The following is a 16,596-nucleotide window of genomic DNA, read 5'->3' as shown; positions in this document are numbered from 1 at the left end:
AAAAACTCTGCTGCCTTTTTCCACCATTGTATTTTTATCTCACAGGACTGGCACATAGGTGTTCAATAAACAGTTTTTTGCACTTAGATGCAAAAATGTTTAATAAATCCAATCTAGAAAAGTCTAGCCCATTCCAGTAATACAAAGGAAGATATCCCAATTCCAGGGGACTGTTCTATACGATGGATTATAAGGGGAAAGGGATCCTGTGAGCATTGTTTCGTGTTAAAAAGCATTTGCAAACTTCAACAGCCTCTCCTTATAGTGTTCTTAGCAAAGAGTACAACTAGGAGGCCACCTATGAACAATAAAGATTTATCTCAAATAAAAGCAAGCAAGCATATTAAACACTAAAGGTATTCCAACTAAAAGTGGGAGCCAGGAAGGGAGGACCTCCACCACAACCACCATGCAACACTATTCTGGAAAAACCTGGCTAACACAACTGAAGAAGAAGAAACGAAAAGCATAATGTGGAAAAAGCATTATTTTGAGCTAAAAAACCTTGTCACTAAATACAAGAAAAGAATCCCATTAATGGCAAAATAAATAAATTCTCATAAATAAATTCAAACTATCTGCAACTCCAAACAAAAATTTTTTTAAATGTCTAGGACATAACACAAATCCTAAATACATGAAGACACATGTTTTTGGATGGGAATGTGGAAATTGTTGTCAATCCTTCCTTGAACATACATTAAAATCCAATGAAAGGATGGGAAGCTTTGATAAACTGAGAATCCAGTTCCTCTAAAGAATAAAGGTACAAAACTATCAGGACAATCCTGAATAAGGTATGTATGTGGTGGGGGCAATGTGTTGTCTGTAAAATGACCCAAACATATGGAAACGTACAGTATTCTTTCCAACACAATGACGCAAGTGTCAAGACAAATACACTTAACCGAGCTAACACAGCCCAAAACCTGACTTGCATGAAAGTGTACACACACATGGGATTTAGTTTACAATAAAGAAAGGTCTTTAAATCAAAAAGAGCACTAACTGTTTAAATACAAACTATGAACTCTCTGAGGACTAAGTGGTAAAGAATAATTTTAACAAAAGTGATGAGAGGGGATGGCCAACACTTTAATTTCTGACCAGTTATTCAAGCATGCATTTCCAAGAAGGTTGGGACAGCCTCTGGCATTAGGAAAGCACCACAAACCAGTGCTGGGGTCTGGCCTCCTGCCAAGCAATTCTGTATGTCAACAACGCATCACTGGAAGCCTAAGGCCACAATGGCCAATAATCTACTTTGCTCTCATTAAAATAAATCAGTGCCCTCAAAAAACAGCATTCCTCCAAAATTTTCATCAAACAGGAAGGAATGAAAACATAAATATCTTTAATAGAATGCTATGTAGCCATTAAGTCATGTTTTCAAGAAGTTTTTTAACATTATTTTCTGATTGCAAACATAAAAGATAATACGACATTCAAACATTACAAAATATTTAATGTAGAAACCACAAGCCACATCCACTGATCAAATCTGTTGCTATACTAAACCTTTTGACATCCATATATAGAGTAGCATCAAATTTTTACCCAAATGAGATCACATTAGGTGTTCTGCATGTGTGTGCTTTTAACTTTTATTTTTTCCAGTAAACTTTATGCCCAATGTGGGGCTGGAACTCACAACCCCAAAATCAAGACTTGTGTGCTCTGCCGACCCTGCCAGCCAGGCGTCCCTTGTGTATGTATTTTAAAACCTAGTAATTTATGATGGTTACCTTTCTATACTAGTACATATAGATCTACATCATTCTGAAGGCCACATAATATTCCATTCTACAGGTACACTGGTTTATTTAAACTCGGTGAAACCACTAATGTAAAAAAACTTTTAAAGCATTAAATGAAAATAATGGGGCATAAAATTGTACAGCATACGTGGCATTTACATGTATACCTATTTATATGCACATAGAAAATGATGGAAATATCCACACAATGGAATAAGGCAGTTTTTAGAAAGCAAACCTATAGATGGAAGTGTATTTATATGGAAATTCTTGTAGATAGTGCTAAATAGCTACTAAGTAGTATGTGTGCATACACAAAGAAACACACCCACAAAAATGGAGACTAAAAACATAGTGTACACATTATCTGAGCTCTCCAGGTGGCATATGACACCTTCTCCCCGCCCACCAACTACTGTCTCACATCCCAGGAACTTCACTCTTATAGCTTGAGTTTGAAATGTTAATGAACTGGGTATGATCTCATTGTGCTAAAAAAACAAACACGCAAGAGCAAACAACTACAAGGATATTTAAACATACGGAAATACATATAAACTAAGCCAGAAGAAAATTTCCATATAAACTGGTATAGATTATTCATAAAAGGGGGAAAATAAAAAAATAAATAAAAGATACTACTTCTTTTTGCATTTTAATTTCAAATGTTATTCTAAGTTTATAATTGGAAACAAATTTTTGAATATAAAATTCAAAATAAATTCAATTGCTGTTGGTCTTTCCTTTTCCTTTCTGCCTACTACTGCTAAGCAGCATGCCCTCTGTTGTGGTGGTCCCCGGGATGTGGCCCCTGCTTACGAGGACACTTCATCTTCCCCTCTGGCTGCCTCCCACTGCTCCCATGGCACCCTCCACTCGCTGCCTGTATCACTTGATGGTGCTCCACACCCACGCCCTCCCCTCTGGCCTCATAGTTCAAACTGAATTCTGGTCACATGGCAAACCCATCACCTTCATTTCCTGACTTGGAGGTGGACCCTCGCATACCCCTACTCAAATTTCCGCATTTCCTTCTGCTCTCTGGAGTACAGATCCCAGTGTGGGTTGAGGAGCAGCCAAGGGCAGGATCTTAAAAGGTCTGACCACATTTGGCAGACAAAGGCAAAGGTAGAGACACAAAGGGACCAAGCCCTGGTCCTAGGGGCCAAGACCACCAATTCCAAGAGGAAGGAAAGAGAGGAGATGAATGACAGAAAGCAGTCTCTCTCTACCCTGGGCAGAGGGCCTTATGGATTTCTAGCATTCTTTAACCTCCAAATATTGGTTCTTGCATACACTAGACATCTAACCATGAAATGTTATATGCATCATAAACATTTCATGCAGAATAAATTTCACTTGTGAGCTTGACCACTTAAAACTACAGGACAGTGGTGCCGCCTGTACAACAGTGTTGCCACCGTGGTTTCTACCACAGTATTTGCGCCATTCTTTGAATGTTTTATAGCACTTTACTTCTCTATTTCATAAAAAATGAATAGAAAACAAAAGTATGGGCCTCACATTTAATGTAACTGAAACAAGGATGGAATTCATCAGACACCTCTGCTACAAGGTGGGGGGGGGAGGTGTCTTTGGCCTCAAACAACTGAACTGGGAAGAAATTAATTAAAGAACACAGATCAGAGGCTTGAAAACATTGAGTGGGACACGTGAGGAGAGCTAACGAAATCCTGTGACCCCACTGTTTCACCTCAGGCTCCCCACATCCCATCAGTTGAGAAAGAAGCTCCATGAGAGCTTCTTCAACCCCATTTCTACTTACTTACTTTGGCCCCTCATCATGGTGCACCTAGATTCAGCCCCCTCACTCATTCTACCTACCTCATCCGAGGGGGCTGGAATTGAGAACTTTAAAGTCAGGAAGCGAGGAAGTTACTTTCTTCGTTTCTTGGGGACAGCATGGTGTGCGGTCTCCTCTCTCTTCTCGTTTGCTCCATTCTCCTGCCTCTCTCTGCAGACCGACATTCTCTACTTCAGCATGCACGTGGTAAGCGCTGCCCCAGCCCCAGTCCTACCTCACCTCCCGGTGACACGCCCAGTGCTGACAGCCTCAGCAACCCAAGTTCTCCGAGTCTGCAAGTACACACCGCAGCTCAAGTCCTTCTAGGGTGGTGGTTCTCAAACTTGGGGTGCCAAAAGCCATCTGAGGTACTTGTGAAATATGTACCTGCCTTTCTAGATGTGACGATCTAGGAGGCCTGTGGTTCTCTAGGATAAAGAGGCATTCCAATAAGCACCCCAGTAGTTATACTTTGAGAACCACTGCTGTAGGCTTAGGTGTCTGGTCTTGTTCGAATAATCACAAACAGAAGCATACGGACAACAGGGGCTGCTGGGGGGCCAGTTTCATATGGCAATGTCAGCAAAGAGTAAATGACCACTCTCCCTACCATCCTGGCCGCAACCTCCACCCTCTGGTCTTTTAGATGGCTCTTCTCAGATCATCTCCACATCACCCTGGGCTTACCTCTATCACAAAGGCTTAGCACTTACCACACTGCAGCAAAATTTCCTTGTTGGTGTCCATTCTTGTGGGCTTTCCCCAGAAATTTCAGAAGAGAGGAAATAGTATCTAAGAATTTTAGTTTAATGATCAGACCCCAAATAGTTCAAGACGAATAAAGCTACTTTAAAGAGAATGTCTTCTGAGCCAGTATGACTAACCTGGCCATATTTTCACGTCAATTATTAGCTGATCATTTTTTTTCTCCCAAATGAGAAAAAAACATGAAAAAACAGGCCACAAACGATGTACAGGAAAGGGCTACTCTGGTCAGACCTAATTTGAGTGGAAATTGGGAACAAAGGGGACTGGATATAGGAGACCTCTGGTGTCCTAGTTACCCTAGCAAGAGCTTCACTGCAACCAGATGCTGGCGTTAGGCTACCTAAAGGCCAGTGCTAGTGAACCTTCACCTTCTCTCATTTTGATTCCATACTCACCAAGCAATCTTTTCATTATGGTTTCATTTCCCATGTAGGTCTGTCTACAGGGAGAGAATCTGTTGATCATACACACTTTTGAGTATTTGGGTCCCTGCTGTAGTTATCTCCCACTATAAGCTAACAAGCCAGAATGGAGAAAACAGGAACATTATACTTTAGTCACACCGGTTTTCAACATAAACTAATATGTCAGTAGGGTTTACATAGGTTTCCCCAGCTTCATTAATGTGGATCTACTAACACAGGATGAGTCCTTAGGTGAAATAAGGTTTCTGAGTGTCCACAGGCTTTAGGACCAGACACTGGATACTTGAGGCACTCACTGAGGCCAGGCATAAACCAATGATTCCCAGGGACCAACCTGAATGGCACATGAGCCTTCCTTCAGATGGTAACACACCATCAGCACAGCCACCTATTTTGGTAAGCATGTTTTCTTACTCATCATTTAACTACAGTTCTCACTCAGCAGACGTTGAGGCCAGTGATTATGTCACCCACTTCCAGAGATACAAAGTCTGGCATGGTCCTGTCCCAGAGTGGGTAGTTTCCATGTTTGCTGACGGAATGAACAACTTTTGCTATTTTGCTCACTTCCCCACACGATGTGATTCACTGCACCTGACCTGAAGCAGTCAGCAAGGTGTGAAAGAAGAGTACGGGGCCGACTGAGTCTCTTAGTAGCTCTCTAATATCCAACTACTTCACTTCTCCCCCTGTTCTGACCCTAATCCAAGCTATCATCTCTCACCCAGACCTGAAATGGTTATTGCTGCAGCCACTGTTTCCACCCTCCTCTTCAGAACCTTACAACAGACCGTATTTTTAAAACACAAATCTGATTCTCACGTTACTTTTACAGCTAAAACACCTCAATGGTTTCCCACTGTGTTTCATATTGAGCCCATATACTTACCACTCACTGGAAGGCCTTTCACAACACAGCACCAACTGACCTCTTCCCCACCTTGATCAAACGCCACTCAATTCTTTCCTTGCTCCAGGCATCCTAGACTTTTGGCTCTTCTCTCTGGAGCCCTCAGAAATGCCCCTGTGCCCTCTGCTTCAGACTACTCTTGCCACAACACACTACCATCCTCACTTCTTCAGTGCTCAGCCTGAGCTTCCCTGGCCTTCCAGAAAGGCCCTATGTGGCCTCTTTCAGGTTAACTGTCCACAGTGAATATTCTCTCTCAAAAACATCAATTGTACAATTATTTTTTTCAAAGTCTTTCATTACCCAATAGACTATGAGCTCCAGGAATACACTTCTTTTCCCACTCTAGGCCATGTTTGCTAGAAGAACCGATGGACCTCTCATGCTTCTCTAATCACCCAACAAGAGAGAAAAAGTAGGCCTGAAAGTGCAACTGAGTGTTGGGGGGGGGGGGGGGCGGGAAATGAAGGAAACTGAAAAGCATAGCATGAGGCCAAGGAGAATTTCTGGCAAACACACAATTCACCGGAAGAGTCTGTGAGTTTTCAGAGAGCACAAACGGGTACTTGCATGGCTGTATAGAACACGTATGCAGTAGAAAAGTGTCAGGATGAAGAAGAATGTGTTCACTCTAAGGATGAGTGTGGCAGTGTGAGAAGGGAATTCAGCTCACCTGGACCTGGACCCGGCCACCTAGTGTTTGGACCTAGTTCCTCTTCCTCTGGCCAGGTGTCTCTGAGAAGGGTAGGAGCTCGAGAAGGCAAAGCTGGGGAAGGAAAAGAAAACATGAGATACCAAATTTACTTTGCAAATACCAGATTCCTCAGACTGGAAAGGACTGCACCTTTATCTCCTCCAGTGGCAGAGGTCAAGTGAGACCAGGAGAAAGAGTCTTCCCTCCCAGGATGGAAGGGCCCTGGGCATTGCTCCCTGAGGCAAGAGTTGTACTGTGGACTGTAATCACAGTCTCTTCCCTGTGGGGTTATGCCAATGGCTGTGCAAGTCATTCTCTGAACTTCTTAGAATGTCTTCTAACAAGCAAAGCAAAACAGTAAAGACACAGGGCTTTGGATTTAGAAATCAATTCAAGAACCCAACTTCCCACTTATTAACTATGTGATGCTGGCAGTTCCTCTAAAAGCAAAGGGCACGTGTAGGCAAAACTCAGGAAAACAATAGCTGAAGTGGTACTATTATTTATTTACATATTTATGTATTTTACACACCCCATACAATACCTAACAACTTGCTTTTCTTGTCTCTGTTACTCCTCACCACAACACTGTAATCTTCTAAGTATCACTTTATAGAAAAGCAGATGCTCAGAGAACTCAATCTCAGAGCTCATGGCAGACTGGTACAGATGAACCTAATGTCACTCTGAAAAGCAGAACATCTACTGACATTTTCCGTGGAGACCACATGGACTAGAGATACAAGTACCCCTTAGAAAAGTGAGTTAAAACTCCAGTTTTGCCATCTAATAGCTAGTGATGCAGGGAAAGAAGTTTAACTGCACTGTAAATTTAAGTACTATGAAAAGATTATCTTCTATTAGGACCTTAGTATTATTGCCATTAGGTAGTTACTTCATTCCTTAACCTTACCCACCATTGTAGAGGTTTTCAACATGCTCCCAAATGGGGGGCTTACGAGATGCTTTGGTGGAGCTAGGACTAGAAGTGCCCCAGCTGGAGTCTGGGATACACGTAGGCAAACATGGTGAGAGCTACTTTAGTGCTGGAATCGCGGTAGTCCTCCAGAGGACGCAGCAGCAGTGCCACAAGTGACTCTGCGCATGTGCACCCCCCCACCCCCGCCACCAGCAGGTAGCCCCACCCAAGAACCAGGGCGGTCCCCCCCTGCCCCGCCCCTGCTCTCCCAAACCACGCCCTGACATGCCTAGAGTACCTCCCCTGGATTGTCTCCCGTGCCACGCCCCTCTCCTGTCTGCAGCCCTGAATTGTCCAGTTCCAGGCTCTTAGACATTTTTCTTTGCGTAAACTCCATATTGACCTCAGAGCCTCCACACCCCAAAACTTATGTCCACAGCACGGGTCCGTCTTCTGGAGACCTCACCTTCCCCAAATCTATTAAAATGCCGACATCTGAACCCCAGTCATTCAAACGGACCCTCAGGGCTGCACAGATGAACCCTGTCCCCACATTCCTGAGACTTGGCTTTGGTGTCCTTCGAGGAAATATCTCGCCTGCCACTCTGTTGAGTGGCCACTGCGGCAAACGCTCTGGGCTGGCCAAACTGGAGCCTACACAGCAAACCTGACTCCTGTTCTTAGCCATGCGAAGGTGGATAGGGCTCCCCAGGACCCCTCAGTCACTCAGGACATGGCAGTCCCACCCTCAAACCACCGCCTACAACTCCACGGTCCTTCTTGATGGCGCTTTAGCAACCGCCTACTGGCCAACATGGCACAAGGGTGGGCAGGTGTTTGCAGCCCGGTGAATCTGGACCCGACAGCCCCTCCTCACACCCGTCCCCTGCAGCTCGGCCATCACTCAGATTGCGCCTGCGCAGCAAGCCCCAGCTGCCCAATCTGGGCCCGCCCCCTCCAGCCAAGCCGTCATTCAAGATGGCGCCTGCGCAGTAAGCTTCGGCAGCCACCTCTGGGCCCGCCCCCTGCTGCTCCGCTGTCATTCAAGATGGCGCCTGTGCAGTAAGCCTCGACAGCCACCTACTGGACAACAAACATACTGCTGGGATGGGCAGGGGTCTGCAGGGTCTATTTATCGTTCAGGACAAGACAGCCCCTCCCTCAGGCCCACCCCCTGCAGTTCTGCCATCATTCAAGATGGAGCCTGTGCAATAAGCCTCGAGGGGCCACCCCACGCCAACACAACCCAGGCCTACCCACCCAATGGGTAGGGGTCTGCAGTCTCCTGTTATTCAAAACATGAAAGCCTCTCTCAAGCCTGCTCCCAGCAATACCACCATCACTGATAGTGATACTTGCACAATAAGCTTTAGCTGTCACCTACAGGTCTTAATATCACTCGAGTGGGTGGGGCTCTGCAGCCCCTCCCTCACCCCGCCCCCTGCAGGACCTCTGTCACTCAAACGGTGGCTGCGCAGTAAGTCTTGGCTGCCACCTGTCGACACAGTAGGCGAACTCCGCAGCCCCTCCCCTTGGGCTCAGCCCCTGCAGCCAAACCCACGTGCACTCAAGATGGCGCCTGCGCAGTAAGCCTCAGCTGCCACCTGTCGGCCAACAGCGTCAGAGTGGGCCCAACTCTGCAGCCCCGCCCCTTGGTCCCACCCCCTACAGCTAGCCCCACTGTCACTCAAGATAGCGCCTGCGCAGTAAGTCACGGGGAGCTCTGCAGCTCCTCCCCCCCTTGGATCCGCCCCCTGCAGCTCGGCTGTCCTTCAAATGGCGCCTGCGTATAAGTCTCGGCTGCCACCTGTCGGCCAACAAACAGTACTACAGTGGGCCGAGCTCTGCAGCGCCTCCTCTCCCCTTGGACCCGCCCCTGCAGCTCCGCTGTCCTTCAAGATGGCGCCTGCGCAGAGTCTCGGCAGCCTCCTGTCGGCCAACATGAATAGTGCCAGCGTGGGCGGGGCCCGCGCAGGGTCAGTCCCCCAAACTGCCCGTGGTCCCACCCCCAGCCCCGCTGACAGGGTCTGCGCAACACAGCTAGGCTGCTCCCGTCCCCAGCATTTCCCCTAGCCAAAAGATGGGGCCAGACACACCGCAGGGTGACAACCACAAGGGAAGGCCTCTGCCGCGCCCAGATATCACCAAGGAGTAACAGCCGGTGCGTCCACAGCCTGTAGCTCTGTACCTCAGTACTAACAGTTTCATGGCGGCCACGACCGCGGCAGCCGCGGCAAACTTAGCACAACGCTTGGCTTCTCAAACTACATGGACCCAGCCAACAAAACAGTCTCCGGGTCACTAGCCATGGCCCATTCTCAGAAGTCAGAGCTTAGCCCTCAAGCCAGTTGAGGTGGCACCGTCACGGCAAACCTCTGCAGCCAAACCTTCGACTGGCAAAGGAAGTGCAAGGTAGTCAGGACCCTGAAGCCTTCAGAGCATAGAACACGGGGTCACCACGGTCCCCCCCCCCCCCCGCCGCCGCCGCCGCCGCCGCCGCCGCCGCCAGCCCTTGGCCCCGCCCCGCTGCGGCCAGCCAGCCACCATCGCACCAGCCTGCGCGGCCGACCTTAGCCACCCCCATCAAAGATGGCGCCAAGGTAGGCGGGATTCAATGATACCGTCACAGCCCAGGCTAGCCGCAGTCTCAACCGCCCTTGGCCCCGCCCCAACCCGCGGCCAACCAATCAGGATAGCGCCTTTGCAGCACACTTCACCACCCACACCAAATATGGCGCCAGGTGGGCGGGGCTCCCCAATCACTCACAGCCCTGAGAAAATACCCACAGGCGTGAAGCCCTCGGCCCCGCCCCTCACGACTTGTAGCTCCTCCCGCCGCCACTGCGGCAAAACAAGCCCCGCCCCCAAAGTCTGGCAAGGATGCTGAGACAGCCTAAGGGACCTGGCTGTCAGGGACGCCGTGGGACAGACCTAGTGATCTGTAGCCCCCAGACCCGGCCAGCCCACCACTTCCCCAGCACCCACCCTGGCGGGCTCGCCTGACAGAAGTCCGTGGTCATCCCGTCCCCGTCCCCCACCTCCACTAGGCAAGATGGCGCGGCAGCCCCCCGGCTCCGCGGCCACCTCAAAGGGGCAGCCGGTCCCTGAAACCCCGGCCAGACACGCAAGATGGCGTCCGCGGCAAGCGCGGCAACCCGAGCACCGGACCCATTGAGAACCCCACCAGGCGGTGTCCGCCGGCTGCCTTCCCCCTTCCCCATCTGACCAGGGTCCCAGAGTGCAGCGTGTGACGGCCGTGCTGCCTCACGCGGCATCCGGACACCGTCCTGACACAGACGTGTAGCGCGGGGGTCCGGCCGGACTCACCTCCCCTCACCACACTGCCTCGGGCCCCACGGCTCGGCCCAGGAGCAGCCCGTGTGCACAGTCTAGCACGCCCACAGGGCCCCTGGCGCCCGGCGGCGCCACCAGCCCAGGGTGGACATGTCCGCTCCTCAGCTCCGACCTCGTCCTCCCCGCGGCTCCCAGCGTCTGCACCGAGCCTCTGCGCGCGACTCCTTGTCAGGCTCTCCGCAGAGGCGGGGCTGCAGCGCAGGCCAATGAGAGGCCGAGCTGCCCACCCCGGGCCCCCTCGCCACGCCTCTGAGCGCTGCCAATCAGGCTGCGGTTGCCGTGGCGATGGCTTGGCGCGAAGGCAGGAGGTTGACGTCAACCCAGCCCACACCAGGGGCCCCTGACAGGGGTCTCGATAAGGGGGTGTGGGGGTGTGTGAGACCCCCACACAAAGAAACGGGGGTGACACGCAGAAGGGCTGACCAACAACTCCCAAACACAAAACCAATGAAGAAAAAAAAATACATTTGTCCCAAAAGTGGAAATCCTGCGGGCAAAACCATGTACGTTGAAGTGTGAAGAACGAGAAAGTAGGAGACGACACTTTTGCGTCCAGGACACGCGAGAGACGCGGGGCTAGTCCCTCCGTAAGCCAGGCTCTCTCGGGCCCCGGGCGGTACAGGCCGAACCGCGCCAGAGACCCGGGCAGCGAGGGAGGAGGCTGGCACCTCACGGGAGCGCACTGGCGCTGGCGGACCCGCTGTGGAGAGTCACGCGCGGACTGCACGCCGGGCCAGGCGGACCCCGCCGCAGCCCGCACAGATCCCGACACGGATCCCCACACAGACCCCGCCGCGGCCCGCACGGAACCCGCACAGATCCCAACGCGGATCCCCGCAGCATCCCACACAGATCCCACAGCCACCCCGTCAGTACCCGCACAGATCCCCGCAGCCACCCTGTTAGCACCCGCACAGATCTCGACACGGATCCGCACAGCCGCCCCACACAGATAAATGCCCGCGGCGTTCCGCACAGACCCCGCAATCTGTCCGGTAGCACCCTGCACAGACCCTGCGGCGCCCTCATACAGATCCCACCAGCGCCCGCACGCAGCCCCCCACCACGCCCGGGGCACGGACCCCGCAGTGCCCCGAGGACTTCCGCGAGCCGCCCCACACGTGGCCCTGCACAGACCCCTGGCAGTGCCGCGCACGTGGCCCGGCTCGGACCCCGCGGACCCCCCACAGTGCCGGTGGGCACACGGCGGACCACAGAGGACACCGGGGAACCGTAGCCCGGGACAGCAGCGAGGGGCGGCTGTCCGGGACTAGGGACAAATTGCTCACGTTTGTAGGAATGAGCTGGTAAGTGTTTTCATTTGTTTGTTAAGGATGCACACATTTGCAGGTAAAACTTGCGCAAAAGAATACAGGAAATCGCAAGCTGGTTACCTTGAAGGAAGAGGAATTGCGGGTGAGGGGAGGAGGATGAAGGGAGGAATTTTTCCCCTGCTCCAACCCATACTGTTTGTTATAAATACGAATTTCTTTTCTAGCAGTAAAAGCAATGAATTATACAAAGTTCATTAACATACCATTGATCCAACTGTTCCATGAAAGCAGAGATAAGCAGCGAATGAAAGATTATATGCAAGCATGTTCATGGAGCATCATTTTTTATTAGAAAAGTGTACCCTGCAGAATAATTAAGCTGTATTCTGGTCAATCCGTACACTGAAACTTTACCGTGGCCAACAAAAAATGTAGGATTTTAATTTTCAAGGAACAAATTCATTAGATGGTTAATTACAATAAGCAGGTTACTTACTAGCGCACAGAATATGGTGCCGAAAATTAAGTGTTCTGTTCATACATAATAAGTATAAATAGAAATCAGTGGTTGCTTGCTACCTTAAGAAGCTACCGGCTTGGGGTGGGGGGTGTCTTAAGCTCCCCAAGTCTTCCACGGTCTCCTCTCAGCCAGCAGCGCCACAGTGAACCTAAAATCTGAATGAAAACACTGTGCATGCTGTGCACCTCCGAAACCTATTCCCCAGCAGCCTCTCGGGAAACTCGAGAGGCATGACTGCAAGTGAGCGCTACTACCCTTAGGTCAGAGGTTTTCACATCTGGCTACACCTCAGGATCAGCCGGGGAGCTGTTCAACCCCGGAGCTGCCCAGGGCCCCGCAGACGCGGTGGTTTTGGAGCTCCCCAGGTGATGCTAATGTCTGCACATGGTGCAGGAGGTGATGACTTTAACACATTCTACGACCCCGTTCTCTCTCCTCAAAGGCCTCTGCCTGCAGTACAAGTGTCTCTCTGGATCCTGGATCACTCATTCCCTTCAGATACCACATGCCCTCGGGACTCCCGCAGTGACTACCCCTTTCCCCAGTGCTCCCTCCCCCTCTCCCTCCAAACCGCTCTTGATAGAGTGGTCTGTCCCTAACTCACCGGCCTCACTGCACATCCTCTCCCCCTACCATGCCACCCGATGAAACTGCTGAGCAATTCCCTATGCAGCTAGGAAACTTGACCTTAATCTCGCTTGATCCTTCAGTAACATTCAACATCCTCATTAAAAGAAACAATAACAAACAAAAACCCAGGCTATCTTATTTTTCCGTGACACGACACGACACCACCCTGGTTTTCAATGGCCTCTTCTCCATCCTCTTGGCTGACTTTTGCTCTGTTCAACCTCTAAACGCTCACAACTCGGTCACTAGACTTCTCCATCAACATGCGCTCCCTAGGCATGGTTTAAATACCACCTAGACGCCAACAGCTCCCAAATTTAAATCCCCTGCCACAGAACTTTCCACAGAAGCTCCTGTATCTGACTGCTCCACCTGCATATTCAACAGGAACTGAAAGCATTTTAAATAAATATTTAATTTCCCTTTGCCTCATTCTATAATTCTATATATTTCTATAAGCAGTACCAGTTGCTATAGCCAAAAATCTCACAATTGCTCTTGATTCTTCTTTTCCTTACTGTCACCATCTAAATCATCAGCAAGTCCTGCTGACCCTACATCCAAGACATCCCAAATTTGTCCAGTGTTTTCCCTCTTCGTGACAGTCCTAATCACCGTGACTTCCCCTGGTTATTAGCCTACTCACTGGATCACCTGCTTCCACTCCAAACCCTTCCCTCCCAAGATTCTCTACACAGCACCAGGGTGATCTTTGAAGGTGCATAAGATGTCATGGACGAGCTTGAATTACCCCCTGTCCCCTACCCCCGTCGCACTTAAATATAAGTCTAAAACATGTACCATAAACAAGTCAAAAGAAAAGCCATCAATATCCTTTGTTATGGAAGTGTTAAATACTGGTGCTGTAAAATTTAACAGTCTTTTCCTTCATATTTTTGCTTTTTATTCCTTAAGAAATCCCTACCCACACAGAAGTCAGATACTCTAACAGCCTTGGTTGTTGTTGTTTTTTAATGTTAACTTTTCTGTATGTTTTGTGGTAAGGATCTAATTTCTCTCCTGATGTATGTTTCTGCATATGAGTAGGCCTGTCCCACTAGTCTGTCCCACTGGCCCATTTGTCTATCTCTGTGTGTTAACACATCATAGTAATTATTACAGCTTTTGGTATCTTGATATCTGAAAGGGCATCTGCCCTACTTTGCTTTCAAAAGTGTCTTTGGCTATTCTTAGCCCTCCATCTCCAAATGACTTCTAGAATTAGCTTGTCAAGTTTGATGAAATATGCTATCAAGGGGGAACCTGACTGGCTCAGTCAGTGGAGCATGCTATCCCTCAGATCCCTCGGGGTAGTGAGTTCGCATTGAGTGAAGAGATAACTAAAAAAGAAAAACAAACGAAAAAAGATATCCCATTGGGATTTCAATTTGATTTTAGAAAGTCTTTTTTCCTATTACTTATCCAATCTGTTATTTGGGGTTACAACATGGTATAGTTGTTTTTTTTTTTTTAAATAACTTCAGGTATACAGGAAATTTGCAAAGATAGGATAAATATTCCTTACCCGGTTTCTCCTGATGTTAACATCTTACACAACCTTGGTACACTGTGAAAATGAAGGAATTACCTTAGTACAGAACTATTAATTAAATTACAGACTGTATTTGAATTTTACCTGTTTCTATAAATCTCTTCCTTCTGTTCTAGGATCCTAACGAGGATACATTATTATTTCTTCTTAGGCAACTCTGGGCCATGATAGCCTCTCAGTATTTCCTTGTTTTTCATGACTTTAGCAGTTTTGAGGTACTAGTCAGGTTATTTTATAGAATGTCTCTCAATGAGTTGATCTAATATTTTCTCATGATTTGTCTTGGATTGGGAGTTTTTGAGAAGAATTATCTGCTCTTCCTTTTTATATGCTGATTTTGTATCCAGTGAATTTGCTTACCCGTTTTATTAGTTCTAATACTTGTTAGTTTGTCTATAGATTTTCCTGGATTTTTTGTAATGTTAACATCTTTATTAATGATAATTTTTTACTCTAACAGTCAGAACTCCTATCATGAGCATTAATGCATTGACTAGGACCTCTGAGGTGGGGATACTTCTTATCTTTCACCAACAAGTAAAAATGTTCACAAGCTTTTTTGCAGAACCTCTTTATTGGGGGTTAAGTAAATTCCCTTAAGTTCTAGTTTTCTGAAAACTTTAGCATGAATAAGATTAATTTTATACAACGACTTTTCTATGTCTATTGGGAAGATTCAACTTTGTTATTTTATGCAATCTGTTAATATGGAGAATTAAGGCAAATTTTCTGTTGTTGAAACATGTTTGCATTCCTAAACCATACTTGACCATGATTACGAGGGTCTGATTTATATACACATACTGCTGTATACTACTGGTTTATATTCCATGTTTGTTTTTTACATCTAAATTCTTAATTATACTATCCGTGCCTGGTTTTAGTATCAAGGTTATACCGGCCTTATAAAATGACTTGGATTATTTTGCTGTTATATTCTCCACAATTGTTTATAAAAAATAGGGTTCTCTGCTTTTGGAAAGTTTAGTATAACTCACTGTAAAATCCAGATCTGATGTCTTTTTACATGGAATATTTTGGACTTCATTTCCTCATAAGTTTGGGACTTATATTTGTCTTGAGTCATTTTGGTCATTTATATTTTACAAGAAAACTGTCGATTTCACTTAAATTTATTAGCATAGAGTTGTTCACAGCATTCTCTTTGATTTTTAATCTCTTCTGCATTTGTAATATGTCACCTTTTCTAGTACCAATATCATTTATTCTTGTGTTCATCAGTTTTATTAAAGATTTGACAATTTTATGTTTTTTAAATGGCTTTTGGCTTTTTGACCATATTCTTCTTTTCCATTTAATTAATTTCTGTTCATTTTATTATTTCCTTCCTCCTACTTATTTGGGTTTCTCTTCCAAGCGTCTTGAGTTGCATATTTACCTAATTTATTTTTAATCTTTTGTGATTTTTAACAGATACACTTAAGGCCATAACTTTCTCTCCGAGTATCACTTGAACCGCTATCCATGTATTTCTGTTGTTCGGTACTGAGTTATACTGTTTCCATTAGATTTCCTCTTCATGACATTAAAGACTGCATGCATTCAGGTTCCCAAGTTCTTCAAAAGTCTTTTGATTATAGATTTCTAATTTAACTGCATCAGAGCCAAATGATATCGTCTATAGGTTATTATTTCATAGTTGTTAAAACTTCTTTTGCGATCTTAGGGTGTAATCAATTCTTAATTGTTCAATGCGTTAGAAAAGAATGAGTATTCTGTAATTGTTAGCTACCAATTTTATTTGTGTTCATGAGATCTGGCTTATTAACTATGTGTTTACATTTTCAGAATTCTTAATTTTCTCTCTGCTTAACGTATCAGATCTAAATAGTTATAATAATATCACCTATTATGCCTTTGGTTTTATCCACTGCTCCTGATATTTCTTTTAGCTTTTGCTTTATGTTTCAAGGCCATATTTTTCGGTAGAAACAAGTCCATGATTTCTTCTTTTAAGGTGAACATCTA

The 16,596-nt window shown here is 47.0% G+C and overlaps 1 protein-coding gene across 6 annotated transcripts in view; it reads right to left on the bottom strand.

The window, feature by feature from the left end:
* Positions 1-10,759, bottom strand: part of PEG3 (paternally expressed 3) — a 33,143-nt gene extending 22,384 nt beyond the window's left edge. For 2 of the 6 annotated variants that reach the window (XM_047834425.1, XM_047834420.1), the window contains exons 1-2: positions 10,605-10,759; positions 6,338-6,430 (exon numbers count right to left, since the gene is read on the bottom strand). The gene's annotated coding sequence lies outside the window, so the exon portion shown is untranslated. Of the gene's footprint in view, positions 1-3,602; positions 6,431-10,604 lie in introns of all 6 variants that reach the window. The other 4 variants (XM_047834424.1, XM_047834423.1, XM_047834422.1 and 1 more) reach the window with 4 other exon arrangements.
* Positions 10,760-16,596: the final 5,837 nt, after the last annotated feature.

This window comes from Prionailurus viverrinus, chromosome E2 (genome assembly GCF_022837055.1).
Source record: "Prionailurus viverrinus isolate Anna chromosome E2, UM_Priviv_1.0, whole genome shotgun sequence".
NCBI classification, from domain to species: domain Eukaryota; kingdom Metazoa; phylum Chordata; class Mammalia; order Carnivora; family Felidae; genus Prionailurus; species Prionailurus viverrinus.
The sequence above is the reverse complement of the archived record's forward strand: the minus strand, read 5'-3'. Positions and strand labels throughout refer to the sequence as shown.